The 18,474-nt window shown below is 37.7% G+C and overlaps 1 protein-coding gene across 8 annotated transcripts in view; it reads right to left on the bottom strand.

The window, feature by feature from the left end:
• Window positions 1–18,474, bottom strand: part of LCOR (ligand dependent nuclear receptor corepressor) — a 144,670-nt gene that overhangs the window by 15,855 nt on the left and 110,341 nt on the right. The gene's annotated exons all lie outside the window — the stretch shown is intronic.

Raw genomic sequence — 18,474 nt, 5'->3', positions numbered from 1 at the left:
GTGCAAGCGAGCCCAAGCCAGGGAGAAGGACAGAGGGAGAGGGAAAAGTGGGTTCCTTACTGAGTAGGGAGCCTGACCCAGGGCTTGATCCCAGGACGCCAAGATCATGGACCAGAGCTGAAGGCAGAGGCTTAACTGACTGAGACACTCAGGGACGCCATCCAGTTTTCTGGAGTTTTATGCAACTTGTCAATCTCTATCTTCCTGAGTCTCCCTAAGGAGACGATTATCTGACTATGAAACCATCGGGGCACTGAGGGCAGTTTAGTAAACATGTGTTAAACAGATGTTACTTGATAGTATCTTCCAGCTAATTCTCCTTTTTCTTCAATCTCTGACTTTATCTCCCAGCCATGAGGTGCCTTTCCAGGAAAGCTTACCTTAGACAGCCGTCCCTGGCCTCCTGCCTTCCTCATCCCCTGTTGCTATGTCTGTCAGATGGTACCAACAGCATAATATGTGTAACAGGATACAGTATTGTAAGACAGTAGCAAGTGTTCTGCCACTTACTAGTTGTGTAACCTTGGCCAGAACACTTAACTATTTTTGGTCTTAACAGAGGTGCCTCCTCTTCCACTTAGGATTAATACAAAGGAAAACCTACAAAGTTATCAGTTACCATTGACCAATGTGTCAGCCAGGCACATTAAACATACTTGAATAAAAAATAACTCAGAGATGTGCATTAATGCTTTCTCACAACCTAAAGTGAATTTTCCACATAAAGTTTACACTTCAAGTACCAAACATTTAAAATTCTAAAAAGTGGGACGCCTGGGTGGCTCAGTTGGTTAAGCGGCTGCCTTCGGCTCAGGTCATGATCCCAGCCTCCTGGGATCGAGTCCCACATCGGGCTCCTTGCTCCGCGGGGAGCCTGCTTCTGCCTCTGCCTTCCACTCTGCCTTCCACTCTGTCTGCCTGTGCTCGCTCTCGCTCACTCTCTCTCTCTCTCTCTCTCTGACAAATAAATAAATAAATAAATCTTAAAAAAAAGAAAATCTTAAAAAAAAAATAAAATAAAATTCTAAAACGTATTTTTGATGGAAGTCTTTTAAAATTATCCTCCTCTGTACATAGTTTTTTCTTTCTTAATGACTCAGGGTTTTTACCATGTTCACTATTATTAAAGTTTAGCTGTTGTGGTTTATTTATTTTTTTTGAGAGAGAAAGAGAGAGAGGGCATGTGTGAATGGGGTGGGGAGGGGGCAGTGTGAGAGAATTTTTTTTTTTAAAGATTTTATTTATTTATTTAACGGGGGGGGGGGGGGACACAGGCGAGGGGAGTGGGAGAGGGAGAGGTAGGCTTCCCGCTGAGCAGGAGCCTGATATGCGACTCAATCCCAGGACCCTGGGATCATGAACCGAGCCAAAGGCAGACGCTTAATGACTGAGCCACCCAGGCACCCCAAGAGAGAGAGAATCTTAAGCAGCCTCCACACCCAGTGTGGAGCTGGACACAGGGCTCGACCTCATGCCCTGAGATCATGACCTGAGCTGAAATCAAAACATGGATGCTTAACCTACTGAGCCACCTACATGTGCCATAGCTGTTAGTTTTATTATACTGAACTAAAATACATAGATAGCTTTGGGCGCTATTTGATTAAGTAAATCTGACTCCCTTAATACAAAAAAGTCACACTGGCAGTCTGTATGTTATTAAATCTTTCTTATAATTGGCTGCAAAATAGCAGCTGTGTTTCTTACTTCAAGTCCTAGACTGGTACTTTAGATAAAAATAAAGATTCTGAATGAAGGCTTCAGGAACAGTTTTATGAGTAAAGTACATGGATTTTCTAACAATTTCACTGCTCAATGCTCTTTATTTTTCAGTTTTTGAAGGTGTTCCCGATGTCTCTGAGAGAGGTGACTATAAAGTGGGATATCACTGCCTTTTCAATGCATCAAAAAGTGCATGTTAGCAATACATGAAAAAAGGTAAAAAAAGGGTTGATCAAGGTTTACAAAAAAGATAAAGAAATATCCTGGTATCTTACTACAGAAAAAACTAGAGATAAATGTTTCCCTCTAACTTAAGAAGCATAATTATCACCAAAGTGTGAAAATCTGGACACTGTTCCATGCCTATGGCTTTGCTCTGGAAAGTCGGTTTTAGTATTTGGGGTTAACAATATGCATACAGATTAATGAAATCAAGATGTATACGCAATAAGAGGACAGAATGCTCTGAAAGAAACTGAGAAAGTACTTTCTTCTAAAGTGATGCTCACACGGAATAAAAAACTGAGTAATACTTAATCCACAGGTGAGATCTAACCTCTTTTATGGTCATAAGACATGTGCTACTGTTCTATATTTTAATAATTTAATAGTGCTTCAGTATTTTAATTAGCCTCAACTAAGTAAGATTTCCAAAGGGCCATGAAACCACCCCTGAAGCAATGGTTGTGGCAATATGGCTGAGCTAGTCCCAGAAGACAGACAACTACAGGTAAGTATGAATCTGTTTCACAGCACTACGGAAAGGGTAAATGGGGTCTTCACAACCAAGGCACACGTACTGCAGAAACATCAGTACCCACCAAACCTAGAACAGCAGTATAGCATTCGGGTGCTGAAAAACAGCATCAGACAGGGAGTCCAGGAGGCAAGAAGATTAATACTGTAAATGGCAACCTTGCATAAAAGAGACATTAACAAAGGGTCATCTGTAGGTGCGTTTTCCTGGCAAAAAGGATCAGGGAGAACATACTGGTGAACCACAGGTCATCAGAGCAAGAAGTAGGGAGCTCTTCATCAGTTAGTTCCTGGGCCACCTCAAAACAAACTCCACCTGGAGTGACTGCACCTTTTCCTGAAATCCTAAGCCATAGGGGTTTGCAAACTACATTGGCAATCATAAGGAATCATGTATATTTATTCTATACATCTTGTATCTTGTCTCTTTTACTGACTTGTCTTTGTCTTAGCTTTCCAAGCAAATGTAAGCTACCTGAGCTACTTGAGATGTAAGGAACAGGCAGGGATCACATTTCATGCTCTTCTGTTTTTTCTGAGCAAAAATGAGGGGAGAGAAAAAGCATCAAGAATGCTTCCTGGGTTTTCTTCCTGGGCAGCTTCATTTGCTGAGATAGGAACACAGGAAATGAAGCAGAGGGCTGGAGATTGTTACAATAGGTATGTGTCTCATGAGTTCCTTTTCTTACACACAGAGTTGAGGTATATCTAAAATTCTGAATCTGAGATGTTCTGGAAGGCAACTGGACCGGTAGCTTCACTTGGATCTGAAAACCTTCACATTAATACTAACCTTTGTCCACGTGTCATTAAATGGCCTTGTTTTAATAGCTAACTTTAAACTACAGTAATAAAATCGCTTTTGACTGTGCCTCTAACGTGTCAAGCTTCCTACCTTTTCTCTAAAAATTTTTCAGTAAGATCTTAGGTTTAGATGAATTTTAATTTCAGATGATTTGAATGTTTAATTTTAAGCTAACCTCAACTTCTTGAAATTTAATACTATTACAATTTTTTCATTTATTTTTTATTTTTATTTTTTTAAAAAGATTTTATTTATTTATTTGACAGAGAGAGAGAGACCACAAGTAGGCAGAGAGGCAGACAGAGAGCGAGCGGGATGCAGGCCCCCTGCTGAGCAGAGAGCCGATGCGGGACTCGATCCCAGGACCCTGGGATCATGACCTGAGCCAAGCAGGGGCTTAACCCACTGAGCCACCCAGGCGCCCCTTCATTTTTTTAAAAGGGGGTACAGTTTTAAAAAAACTGGCTAGTTTCTGCCTGGTTTTAAACAGTTAGTCTTTACCTTTGCTTCTAGTTATTCCGTTTTTTCCTATAGTCTCAAGCCTTTGAAAGAGCCCAAATATGCATTTGCCCTGATTTAGAACACTCTCAGGCACTAAGAAGGTAAGTAAGAGAGGGTCCAGCTTCTTTCCTGCAGCCCATTCCCTCAACTCGACTGAAGGGGGAGCACTGTAGTACCTCAGTGACTACAGCTGGTAGGATGGATGTCCCTCACACCTGACCAGGTAAGATCTTTATAAGAACAATAATTCATCACAGATTTCAAAATCGCTCATTTGATTTCATGTTCTTCCTGCTTAACAAAAGGAGTCTGTAACAGTTAAGTAAATGATTTATCAATCAGAAATACTTCACCACTAGATAGCTGTAAGCTCCCAGGGACTGGGAAACGGGAGGTAGGGTGTATAAAGAGAGGGAAACTTGACTTCCAACTGCCTGGATTAGTTCTGAGTGTCTCCTTGGAGAGAAATCGCTTGCATGACTTTGACTCTGTATTTCTATCCCCAGCTCAATGCCTAAGTCTTAAGGGTGTGGTCAAAGGATAAGATAATATTCATAACAACTCTGAAAGGTACAGTTTAAGAGTGAGGTGTTGTTTCACAACCCTATCTATAATGATTTACTCAATGATGTTTTTCCAGATCAGAGGTTAGACACAGCTGAACTCGCCTACTTGGTCAATACTGCAATACTTAAGTCCCCAAAGAAAAGCATTCCTATGGTTAATGTAAATGGTGGACTGTCAATGCTTATCTTAGGGTAAAAGAATAAAATGAGGGGCGCCTGGGTAGCTCAGTCAGTTAAGTTTCTGCCTTCAGCTCAGGTATGATCCAAGGGTCCTACTTCTCCCCTTCCCTCTGCTGCTCCCCATTTCTATGCTCTGTCAAACAAATAAAAATAAATTTTAAAAATAATCAAATAAATTAAAAGAAATAAAATTAGAAGAGGGATGGCAGAGAGTTGAAAGGACAATTTTAAGAGTCTAGACTCTGGGATTGATGGTTTTAGGTAGTCTCTCGAATATCTACTAACTTCCAACAAAACTCATGATGGCAAATGCACCATCAATGATGACCGAAATACAAAAGATCAATGAAGACACTGCATGATGTCTGGATCATCAGAGAAGGGCAGTCCTGGGAAAACGGAAAGGGAGAGAAAGCTCGAGACAACCCCTGACAGAGCAGACAAAATAGTTAAGAGATGTAGATTAATTTGGCTTGATTTTTCTACTTAAATATAAGAAAACATAAAAATGCATCATCAGTTCCCCTCAAGGCAAGAAGAGGCGTATTTTTTGCTAGACAATAATCTGAAATTATGTTCCCTAATTCCTTATTTTCTGGTCTTTCAAGGGCGTGGATAGGTCAGCTGACAAGTCCTTGCTCTGCACTGGGAAATGTATCTACCCTTGGCTGGCTGTTTCACATGTGCGGGTCACATACTTGGATACAGGAATATTCCAAGTACTACGACAACATCCACTGTGTGTACGTGTGTGTGTGGAGTGGAGAAGGTGGGCAGTATGGAATATGGTGATTTTCCAAAAGCCATAGATAGTTTAGTTGAACTTCTAAACTACGGAACGGCCAAGTTTTCCTTCCACAGAACTGAACTAGGAGAAACCATAAAAGGGTACAGTAGATAAAGGTAACAAAGAAATGTGAGAAATAAGATCATAAGATCACAGAACAGAAAGTGACCTCTTAAAATCAGTTTAATACCTGACTTGCAGGTGGCTGAAATCCAAAATAGAATTTAAATGGATTTGGATTTAGAAAAAGCACTTCTCAAAACTGCGGTTAAGGAGAATGATCATTCCCTTAGAAATGAAAAACACAGAGGAGGGGTGTGTGTGTATTTTCAAACCCTGGGTGATTGCTGATAGCATCTTGTTCAGGTGCAAAGCAGAAAAATAGTGAAGAACTACTGGTCTAAAACAAGACATGCAATCCCTTAGTAAGAGCTTTCTAAGTCTACTGTGTTCCTAGCCAAGTTTACTAGAAGCAGGGCAGAACAAAGATTCCAAAAACTATGAATAATCTAAACTGGGGGAAAGGAGAAATGCATCAGGGGCTGCTTACCGAGCATGAAGCCTTAATATGCTAGTCTTTCTGTATCTTGGGCTTAATACCTATGATAAAAGTCTATTATTCAGAGTAGATCTCAAGAGGATAGAAGCCTTTTAAGGCTTGTAGCTCCTATTTCTTTTCAACTTAACCAAATTGTCAAATTTCTTAAATTACAATAAAAATATAAATACAAAGGAAATTCTTATTTAACATATTGTCACCCTATAGGCAAATGTACCCCGGTAGCCAAAATATAATCAAAAGGTTACTTGGTGAATAGAAGTCAGAACAAGGGGTCATAAGCACCACAGTCCAATGCCTTTGTCTCCTTTCTAGGAATATAATGAGTTCACAGATGTTTCTGCCAAACCATTTATAGTTGATAGTTTTTTTTTTTTCTACCAGATTGATTTTTGTTTTTATCATCTCAGGTAAGACTATGCATTTAAGATCAAATACATGAACTCTCGATGTTAATTTACATAAAAGGAGGGAAGGTTCATAGGCTATGAAAGACACAGGATTTTGGACTGGAGGACATAAATTAAAAAGTGATAGTTCCTGGAAGTGAGGGAAGAAATATCCCTAACTGATATTGCTAAATACTGGTTTGGTGAGAGCATTAACCTAAATTACTCATCTAATGAGTACTTTAAGAATTCTTAGAAAACACTTTTAAAATAGACTTTAGGAAATAATATAATAATTTCAGACCAAGAGGACAGACAGACCTCTGTCTCAGGCTACTTTGAACTGAAAACAAAAAAAAGTGTTATCACTGGCCTGAGTTATAAAGCTAGAGTGGAGAGAGATAGTAAAAGCCTAACTGACATTTTAGGAGGTCAGGATTACATGAGAGCTCGTGACAAGCCAGCTGACTGACCTATTTCTCTTTTTGATTTTAGTCAGAGGATTAAAATCTACGTTGCTTTTTGGGGGAAAACTGCCCTTTCATTCCCAGTTTAAATGACCAGGACAATGATGGGACTAGAAAAATGCCACTGCTTATGCAGAAACCAGGTGCTCATTCCCCACATGAGAGGAAATAAACTGTATTGTGGGGCTCTTTCAAATCCCCTCATCATTGGACAAGGGGAAAGAAACATTTGTCAAGGCCCAGGAGAAGCCAAGAACTGTGTATGGCTTCCCTGGCACCCAGACAAGATTCCATTAGGAGGGGGTGTATTTCCTCTGTAGTAAGAGTGGTAACAACAACCATCAACTCAATACCCATACCACCACTTTGCAAGGCTGTGTGTATGGACAAGGGGCTTTAAAGGAGGCATGGGGGGCTGACACAGAAACAAATAAGAGGACACTTAACAGCTCACATGACAGATCCCAGCAACAAAAATGTTTTTTCCTCTCCAGAAACAGGGTGGTATGTTTTTGACAGATACTCTCTTTCTTTTTGGGTGAAAGGAAGTGGGAGACTAGCAGATTATAATAAGCAGCAGATAAATATTTGATAGTATCCTGAAGTTTCGTGATTGTTAGGGGATCTTCTAGATCCTAACTTTTCTCATGTTCTCTTGAGGTTCTTAATCTCCACTCTCGAAACCATACAAATCTGCAGTGTAAGCCTTAAAAGTGGAAAATTCTACTTTTGTCATATAGTAAATCATGAAGGCATTCCTAATTAACTGTAATCACTTGAAGACTAGATCACTTTAAAACCTTAAAAAGGGATTCTTAATTTAATGTCACTTAATTCATGAGGTGAATATTAGAGGAGGTAAAATATTTAAAAATTTAAAGTACAGGGATAAGCAAAGCATTTTTGGATCTACCATTCTGGGATCCAGTCCTGGAATTAAGTCCTTTACATCATTCTCCACTCCACCTCTCTGGAAACTCAAGTCTAAGTTGGGAGATGTGCTGGAGTGGGATGAACTAAAGCAGAATCATCTGTATATTCAAGTCTTTGCTCAGGAATCATCTGTAGATTCAAGTCTTTGCTCAGGAACTTGAAGACAAAATGTAACTAAATGTACACACACACACAACATACTCAACTTAGGTATTTTACCTCACTCCCTATCCTAAGTTTCCCTGTTTCCTCTTGCTTCCCATCACTATCCAGCTCAACTAAACAGACCCAACTTTCCTTGGGGAATACTGTATTTTAAGCTCTCTGCCACTAGTTTCTCCTCATTTTAGAGTTTGCTTCACATTACCCAACTGCCATCTTCTTAAAGTCCAAATGCGATCTTAACTTGTTTTTCTTTTTTTTAAAGTAGGCTCCGGGGGTGCCTGGGCTCAGTGGGCTAAAGCCTCTGCTTTCAGCTTAGAGCCTGCTTCTTCCTCTCTCTGCCTGCCTCTCTGCCTACTTGCCATCTCTCTGTCAAATAAATAAAAACCTTTTTAAAAAGTAAAAAATAAAGTAGGCTCAATGCCCAGCGTGGAGCCCAAAACAGGGTCTGTTACTCATGACCCTCAGATCAAGACCTGATCTTAGATCAAGAGTCAGGCACTTAATTGACTGAGCCACCCGTGCACCCGATTTTACCTTTTTTGGGTGTGTGTGTGTGTGTGTGTGTGTGCATAAAACCCATAAAACCTGTCAACTTCCCACTGCTCATACTCCATCCTCCTTAGCACCTTCTCCCTGGGGGCTGTGTCAGAATTTCTTACTCTACTCCCATGGTTTGTTTCTACCTTTTATTAAATAGCACTTATGTGGCGTTGTAGCATTATGGCTGACAAGGCTATCTTCGCCACTAGTTTCTGAACCTTCTCTAGGTACAGGACAGGACTTTGTCCTTTATAATTCAACAGCTTCACTGCCTAACACATGGGACTCAGATAATTTCAGGTGTAAGTAAGCAATAAATAACCTAACCAAATAAATTACTATGTAGTGAAAATAATTTCCCTAAGACATTTTTCAAGGGAACATATAATAACATAGGAAAAAAGAATAATCTTCCAATGAACATGAATTCAAATCAATGAGGCAGGGAAAGGAAGAAGGGAGTTTTGAAGATCAGACAGTAAAAGGTGTAGGTTCTTAACTGAAGGCACATAGGAGGTTGCTAGCATGCTCTCCAAGGTACCAGAATAACTGGGATGAAAAGGTATGGTTTACATTAGAGCTTTGACTGCAAACCAGAACAAGAAATATCTTTTACAAAGTGACAAAGTACACATCTCAGTTTGCATTATCTATGATGACACACATATTTCAATGAAACAGTATTTATCCTTATTACATGCTATGTGCTTTTTCTCTTTTCTTTTTAAAATGTTGGTTAGGCCCCACTAAGCAGTTTACAACTAAGGGTTGCAACTGGTTGATCTAGTTTGAAAAACTGGTCTACAAAGACTTACCAATTCCTAGCACCTCATAAGAATCTGCTATCCTGGTTATTTTCTTCTTAATTCATCTTTATCTAGCTAATGCTACACTGCCAGGTTCTCCTAGCAAAATGTTTCTAGTCGATTTAATAGATGCTGGAATGAACACCTCTAAACTGTGCTGGCTATGATCTGTTTGAAATGCTCAGAACCTCGATAAGAGTACAGCTAAAAATCACTAAATCACTGGCAGAAGAGTCCCCAAATTCTTTCACTGGAAAACGAATGGTCTGGTGATTAAACACATGCATGCACACATGACCACTCTCACACTTGGCTCTTATATTTTGTTATTCAAACTACCACCACGTAAAAAGAGAAGTCTTCAAAGCACGTAAAACTTCAACCTTGACTATACAAAAAACCCAGTGTGCAACAGAAATGCAGATGAATTCCACCCAACTTTGTAATTTTTAATCTTAAACATCTTCTACTTTCTAAACAACTATTAGTGTAGTCTTTGAAAAGAAACAAAGAATGACTAATAGTTTGGTAATACACCTGTGCAACAGGACCAAGAAATGCAGAAAAGCAGCATTCCAGGTTTTAATCACAGTTCCAACGCTTTTAGGTCTCTGACTGCAGTGTCCCTAATACAAACTCACCTGCCTCTTCCAAAGTTCTAATCAAAACAAATGACTCCCTCTACAACTTTCAATCTGATTTTCTCACCTTCCCTATACCTCACACTAAATTAACTCTTGCCAGATGCTTTCACTCCTGTCATTTTTTGAATATCTGCAAAGAGCCCAGCACAGCACTAAGTATCTTTACATACAGAATCTCATTTGAGCCTCACAGCAAATCTCTGAGGCAGGTGGGTATAAGCTTCCTTTTACAGGTAAGAAACCCAGGCTCAGAAAGTTTCAATAACTTGCTCAAGATCACGTACAAAGAAATTAGAAGGGCTGGTTTTTTTTTTTTTTTTAAGAGTTATTTATTTGTTTATTTGACAGACAGAGATCACAAGTAGGCTGAGTGGCAGGCAGAGAGAGAAGGAAGCAGGCTCCCTGCTGAGCTGAGAGCCCGACTAGGGGCTCGAGCCCAGGACGCTGAGAACATGACCTGAGCCAAAGGCAGAGGCTTTAACCTACTGAGCCACCCAGGCGCCCCAAAAGGGCTGGGATTTTAAACGAGACCCATCAAATTCTCTTTTTTTTTTACGTCTTTATTTTTATTTTTTAAAATATTATTTATTTATTTGACAGGGAGCGATCACAAGTCGGCAGAGAGGCAGGCAGAGAGAGAGGGGGAAGCAGGCTCCCCACTGAGCAGAGAGCCCAATGCAGGGCTCGATCCCAGGACCCTGGGATCATGACCTGAGCTGAAGGCAGAGACTTAACCCACTCAGCCACCCAGGTGCCCCCAAATTCTGTCTCTTAAACCTGGGATAGTCTCTCCTCTCCTCTCTATGCCTTACCTACTCTTCAAGATTCATTTCCTCTACAACAACCCCAACTTCTATTTAACAATAAAGTTTATAAGCTTCTAATATAATTTCTTAACTGGTAATTTCATAAGATAGATTTAATGAAGTTATAAGTGAACATAAAAGAAAATTATTATATTAAACCTCTCATTCTAAGTTTGAATCATGAGTGCCAAAGTGGTACAGAGGTAAGTATAATGGCTTGGAATCATGAGTATTAAAGGAAAACTCATACTATGTCAGGAGTCCCTTAAACTCCTCACATTCCATGTTTTTCATATTAAAAAATGAAAGATTAGAATGGGACAGTATTTAATCAATAAGGGGGAGCTAATCAGAAGTTCCTGTGGTTAAAACAATGTGAATATACCTAACATTACTGAACTGGATACTTAAAAATGGTTGAGATGGTAAATTTTATGTCTCTGCTACAACTAGTAAAAGATCTACTGAATAAACTTTAAAAATATGAAAAGAAAAAAGAAAAACAAAACAAAAAACCTCCTGTTACATTTTGAAAATATACAGCATGTACAGGCCTCACGCTTATAAACTGATTCAGTGGATCTGATATAGGACCCAGGCATCTGCATTCTTTTTTTTTTTTTTTAAGATTATTTATTTATTGATTTGACAGAGATCACATGTAGGCAGAGAGGCAGGCAGAGAGAGAGGAGGGGAGAGAGGAAGGGAAGCAGGCTTCCTGCTGAGCAGAGAGCCCTACACAGGGCTCGATCCCAGGATCCCGGGATCATGACCTGAGCCAAAGGCAGAGGCTTTAACCCACTAAGCCACCCAGGCATCTGCATTCTTAACTGAGACTCATTCCATCCAGTGATCCACCCAAGACTCTTTGTTGCTCCAACATTAAAGACAGAACTAGCCTGCACACAACTGAAATAGACATTATAAATAACATACTTTAAAATTAACATACCTTATAATTTTTAGAGAACTTTCATCACATTCATACAGTTCATAATAAAAACTTTAAAAAGCAGACTTGTTTTATATAAAAGCCAACTAAAAAATGAGACCCAAATCTATTTGTTTTTCCTTTAGAAAATGCTACAATGCAAAGGGGAGACCTAAGGTTTATACCTTATTATTCAATAAAGGCTTCCTACTTTATTTCCCAATGTTAGAACAGATACAGTTATAGTGTATTTGTTTCACATTTAATAGGAGATTGCATTTAATAGACTCAGGGGTGAAATGAGGCCTAAATGGCATTCAGGCTGCTACTATGATTTTCCAGATGAAAACATGAGTGATCTAGCTAGAAAATCAACTTGACAGAATTTTAAAGTACCAAATAATCCCTTATGGCTCCACACTGCTGATTAAATAAGGCTGGCCAAGAGTATAATTAACATCTTGAAACTACTAGTCAATAAACAATAGTGTTTTTACATGCCTATAAAAAACGCTTCAGATTCAAGACTTAATCCTTTTGAGTTTTATATATATTTTTGCTGACTTCCCAGATTCATTCCTTCCAAGCTGCACTCCAACCAAATCATGACTTGAACTATTAACTATTCTTCTAGAACACTTCTTTTCCACTAATGTCTGAAAAAAGCCTTTCTACTTCAATTGTAAATACAGCTTGGTACATTTCTAGCTTGATACATCATTTCCTCCAAAAACAGCAAAAAGTCCAATAACTTGTAAATTGAATAGGATTAATAAAATCCTGTGCTAAATGCTTACCAGTAGAAGCAGATGATGACGTGTACACTCAGAATACAAGAACCATTCATTATCTACCGCACTACTTAGTAAATTCTATTAAGAAAAAAAGATTTTGCACTCTTTTCAGCAACAAAATCTACCACCAAATGATGTAGGTATGTTTTTACATTTCAATACAAGTGAATGGTGAGAGAAAGGGGCAGTTCTTGAGGAAACTCCAAGAACTATACAACTCGAGAAATGGCAGAAAGCTAACCCATTTTCCATTTTCTCACTCCATTTCCCTTATGCAATTTCCCTGACTTTGACACCTTGTTAACACAGAAAGTCTTTGGATTAATTCCAAAGTATCAACAAAATCAGAGAAGAAAATTCTGGATTAGCAGGAGTAAGTCCTTTTTAAAGTTATAATAACTGGAAAATAAGTATCAATTCAAAAACGGACCATTAAAATGAATCATTTATGAGATGCCAAATTATAAACCTACTATATTGATCCGGCCACCAGTTTAGAATGGATTAATGGCAAGAACAAGTAATTATAGCTTTGAAATTTACAAAGTAGCAATAATTAGGTTTCCAGAAAAATGTTCTATGAACACATGGCATGACTGAATAAGGGGGAACAAAGGAAGCCAATTAACAAGCCTACAGTACCAACAAAATTTCCAAAATTATAAACACTGAACCAAAGGCATAAATAGATAGCCAAAGAAATAAGACAAAAATACTAACTAAAAGATAATCTGGAGCAACTACCAACAACAGCCTCACTTTTTAATATAAAATGCCATTAGAAATGATCAGAAATCACTTCAATGAACACTAATTACACATCTATCAATTAATTACATACATCAAAAGTTTGAAAAAGCTTCCTCTAATACTTTGCTAAACCATTTCTAATCTTTATCACCGTAATTCAGCTATTCCCCTTACCACTTTTCAACAGGAATCACTTTATAATCCAAAACTTCTTTATATACCTAGTTTCTAAAAACCACAATTGAGCAACATATAGGCTGCTCTTTATTTGTCCAGGTAAAAGAAAATGCCAGTACCATCCCAAGAATCAGAACAACTATAATAACCTCAACTACTTGACAGTGTTGCTTTCATATCTGTGCTTCAAGAAAAGAGCAAACAAAACTCAGTAAGTCATTATTTTAGCAAGCAACTAAGCTTAAAGTTTTACTCTGTGGAAATTATGATTTTTCAGAAAATAATTACATAAGCCCAGCAAACAGGTATTACGAAAATATCAATACATATCTTGTCTAGCTAAAAAAAACTTTTTAAAGAGGATAATCCAAACAAGGAAAACCGAGGTAGAGAGCACCAAATTAGTAAAGGCACAGGGTTATAAGGCAGTGTGGCACCCAAATACTGAAGCACAATTTGAAAACAGCAACTTCTAGTTATCTAAGAGGTCATCTGAGAGACTTCACCATTAAAAAATTACCAATGTCGATTACCACATACATTTACAATACACCCAGAAATCTCACCCCTTCTGTGGATTTTTAAAAAATGCACTGAAATCTTAAGAAGTAGAAACCAAGCTTTTAAAACAGCTTTTCACAACAAAATTTATTAGAAGAATAGTGGTTTTGAAAAGTCTAGCATCCAGTGAGAACTACCATACACAACATTACAGCTGGGAATGTTTCTCCAAAATGTCATGGTCAAATAATACAATGGAACCATTAAATCTTACACATGCACGAAAGAACTAGCGCTTCTGACATACAATGCAAAAAAAGGGGGACCACATGGATTAAAGTTTTAAGTACTCATCACATACATTAAGACACAGCTTATTTTAGTCCAGTCAAAAATCAGAACTGCATTAAAAAATTTAATGTAGTGCAATCAAACCAAAAAACTTAATTTGTGATCATAAGTGCTCTACTACATAAACATTGATCATAGCAAGAAACAAAAAGTTCAAATCACACAGTACAAAAAAAATCTGTAAATAAATATAAACTACAGTACAAGAGAAATATTAAATTATACAATTCCGTCAAACTGTAAACAGTATATTGAAATGAGGTCCATAAGAGTAAAGGGGGTTCCTGTTTTGTCGCATGACACTTGAACTTCTAGAAATCTGAAAGATGCCATTTTCCATTATCTTCAAAGGCTATGGGTTTTATATATGGAGAGTTCCTTTTAGATGTAAGATATCAAATATTAAAGCAGAGGAATAATCTATTTTGTTAACCACAGATAGTACTGTAGAAAACAAATGGAGTCATTAAAGAAAAAAGACCTCTAGGAGACAAGTCTTAACAGTAAAGATGCAAAGGCTAAAACACTGAAATTAGAACTTCACATCATTAAAAACTTGTCACCGAGGACTTCAAGGCTACAAAACATACTGACAAAATTGTCTGCTGATATGCAGACCTAGACCTCTGCTAATTTTTTGACATTTACATACTCATGTTACAACACCAACTTTGGCAGAATCACTACTAATAAACTCAGAGCACTACTGGCCCAATGGTTCCATCACAGTGGCCAGTGCACAGAATTTTCTAGACATTGCATAAACTAGAATGTAGAGGTCAGACACCCAAGGACCAGTGCTTGAATTTAGTAGTAGTGTGGTGAAGAAGCAAGAGCCACATCGAGGAGTAACCGCATCTGTTACAGTTTACAGAAGCAGCAAGGAATGTCATTTAATTGTGCTGGCTATTAGTGGCATTTAAAAACATATTTCTGTGTGTGTGTGTGTGTGTGTGTGTGTGTTATACGTGTGCTGGTTATACGCTTATGCACATTTTGTTTCTTAAATACACTGTTAACAGGAACCCCCACATTATCTGCTCAGTAGTAATAACTGAATATATAGAATGCCACTATAAGAGTGTGAGGCACCGTGTGCTGGAGAGTTATATGCAGCTTTAAAATCTGTTTGGCTGAGTTATACCTGGATACCTGAACTGAGTTTTTAAGTTGACATTCATCAAGGATGTGCTACCAGCACGTCGAAATAAAAGCAAAACAGAAAAATACAAGTCACTGTTAGGTTTAAGAATAGCATCAAAGTACCTGAATTGAGTGAGAATAGTGTGTAAACTGTCCCTGAGGGTTTTTAAACAGTGTGTACAAGCTGGATTCCTAAGAACATTAGTTTTATTTAACAGTGTGGACTGATAAAATACCAATGTCTGACAGTTTAAAGAGGAGGTTATAAAGAATTATATGCAAACACTCCAAATGTATATTTTATACATTTCGTCTCAAAGCAGCAATAAGCTGCTGTAAAGTATACATCCCATCAGCACAAGCAACATGTGGGAGTCAGATAAAGGTTTCTATCTTAGCCTGGTTTTCCGACAGCACAGCATATCAATATCCAATGACTATTATCTTTCCTATTATCAGAATGTAACTAATTTCGACTAGCAATATAGGATTAGACTTTTAATCAAACACTTTGCTATTACATACTAAAATTCCTTAAACTTACTAATGCTGGTATACTAACCTAGTTAATTATCCCCCCCTCATTTTAGAAATATACCCTTCCACAACTTAAAAACATTAAGATCCATTTTCAGTCCTCTGATGTAAAAAGCATGTCAGTGAATTAATATTAAAAATTTACACAGTAAAAAGGCTTGAATTTCAGCCAAAGATTCTAAATACTGCTCATTCCCTGAAGACTTAAAGGGAGAGAGAATCCCTACCCATTTTCCTAGTGATTTATTTTTCTAAAATGTTCTGACACAATTTTTCATGTTGGGGAATTTTCCCCTCACCTCCTCTCAAATTCCAAATTCTTAAGCCTGAAATGCTTAATGAAATGGGAAACATGAGGCAATCATTTGGAATTGCTTGAAAGGTACAGAAAGTTGTCTTTTTTTTTTTTTTAATAAGATAAGAATTATTTATATAAATGTGATCTGACCCCGTGTAATGTAGTTATGTTTTATATTTTTAAATAATCGTGCTAAACTTACAGTACCTAAGACTCTGAAGATAAATTAAGACTTTAGTGTTGTAACAGAAAAAGTGCTGAATTATCCCTTTTCTAGTACTTTAAACATTTCGGACAAGTGCTTTCCTAGTGACAGTAAAGTTTACTATATACCCTTCCACCAAGCAGGAAAAAAAAAGTTACCTGGATGAAAGAAAAGACTTTTAGGAGTGTAGCACCGGGTATTTACCAAATAACAGATGTTTTTTTTCACTTACTCTGAGGGGGTAAAAATATTCTAGATTGAAATTCTATTTGGCTATTGAATGTTAAAAATCCCTGCTCTACTGTGTCAGTGTCCTGTGGCCAACCCCCCACCCCCCTCCCCCAGTCCCCTTACACACTATCCACTGAGAATCTAATCTCTAAAGAGATTATTTTAAAATTTATGTTTTCAGGACATACCTGAGAAAGGGTGCAATTATGCAGAACAAGGAACCCAAGACTGCACTAATACTGGTTAGAGGTTCATATATTCTTTCCCAAGACAAATCTAAAAAGTCTAAGAGGTATGGATCTTCAAATACGTCTTACTGCTTTAGATTTTTTTGGTATGTGTGTAGGGTCATTTCCAGTGTTGAAAAGATCACCTTGAGTCTGTTCAAAGACAGTTCAAGATGGGGTAAATAGTTCATTTCCAAAGTCAAACTATAAGGATTAAATATTATGATTATAATATTTGCTACATCCAATAAATCGATGATTAACTAAAAGTGCTTGTTTTTTAGTGTTTATCAATACAGCTCTAAATGAACTGGAAACCTTAAAATTACCCCCCAAATAGTTGCAGAATTAACTCATTAACTCATGTTTTATTGTCAAATCAACATTAATTAGCCTTGATTCTCATTTTCAAACTATCTAAAAGATTTTTCTATCAAAATGAAGGTGGCCCAACTTCACCACATTATCTATCCTGTGACTCAATGTTAGTATCGTAGTACAGAATCTTTAGCCTCTTCTCAAGTCTACATACTTTTCCCCTCCTATTCCTTACCAACCCCCCCCCCCCCAATTCTCCTTCATAACATTTAGGGCACACAGCTACAGGGCTAATGTCTGCTTTTTCAAAAGGCAACTGTGAGTTTATCTGGGAAGAACAAGAGAGAGGACAAGCAGAGAATTTCCTCTATTTTCCCTTCAGTCACCATGTTCACAAATCCTGTAAGTCTCCAGGACAGAATGAATCAAAAACAAAAACAAACAAACAAAAAACTAGGATGATTTTGGAGGTCTGCATTCCTTGTACCAGAATTATACGTCTTTCCTTTTCAGCAGAGTTGGAAAGCAATCAATTTTTTAAGCCCCTATATAGCTTTAATAGTCTCCTAAATGGACCATTTGGCTAAAGCCATTAAGTTTCTAATAACTCTGGCCCGACCACAGTATTAATGAAGACCTAATTACAATGGAAAGGTAACAAGGAAAACAATTTTTGTTATCTTCAATGAAGGTCAAAATTTAACCTATAACTTTCAATATCTTCCATAAAAGATTAAGTGGAGCAATTCAGTCTATTGTCATATTCTACCACCAATGACAGCAACCTGAATATATAGAAAAGGATGGCTCATACAAAACCACCTCTAGCATTTAAAGAAAGAATAATTACAAAAGAAAAAATACATGGTTTCAAAATTAAATCTACAGGGACAATAGCTGTTAAAGAAAATGACACCCACCAGTCATTTATCCTCCATAACTACTCAAAATAGTTTCAGGTTCTGACACTGGGCTGACTCATTAATTTGTTTTGTAAAAATAACTAAATGAATCCAAGCTTCACTATTACTCTTCACTATTGTGTAAGAGAATCACAAAGGCTTAGAACCAGGCCTTGCACCATGTGCTTACTTGGGCAGGGGGAGAACACACAGCTCACTAGCAGCTCAAAGGTTGCTAAGTACTGCCTAATGACAAAAGGTAGTTATGATATGGGCCTTTGCAGGTAGTAATTTTTAGTCTAATTTAGAGTTCTCTCCAGAAAATTGGGAACTAAACGTCTCATTGTGCCTTATTGTTTTACTATCTGATCCCATATAGCTCATATATATAGCTCAGGTAAAATGTTGGGGAATGAAAATGCCAATTGGATGAGGTAATGGTTTATAAGATAACCAGAGTTCTAAAAGCACTTCAATATTGTA

The sequence above is a fragment of the Mustela nigripes genome, chromosome 4 (genome assembly GCF_022355385.1).
Source record: "Mustela nigripes isolate SB6536 chromosome 4, MUSNIG.SB6536, whole genome shotgun sequence".
NCBI lineage: Eukaryota > Metazoa > Chordata > Mammalia > Carnivora > Mustelidae > Mustela > Mustela nigripes.
Note: the sequence above shows the minus strand (reverse complement) of the source record. Positions and strands in the feature narration are given on the sequence as shown.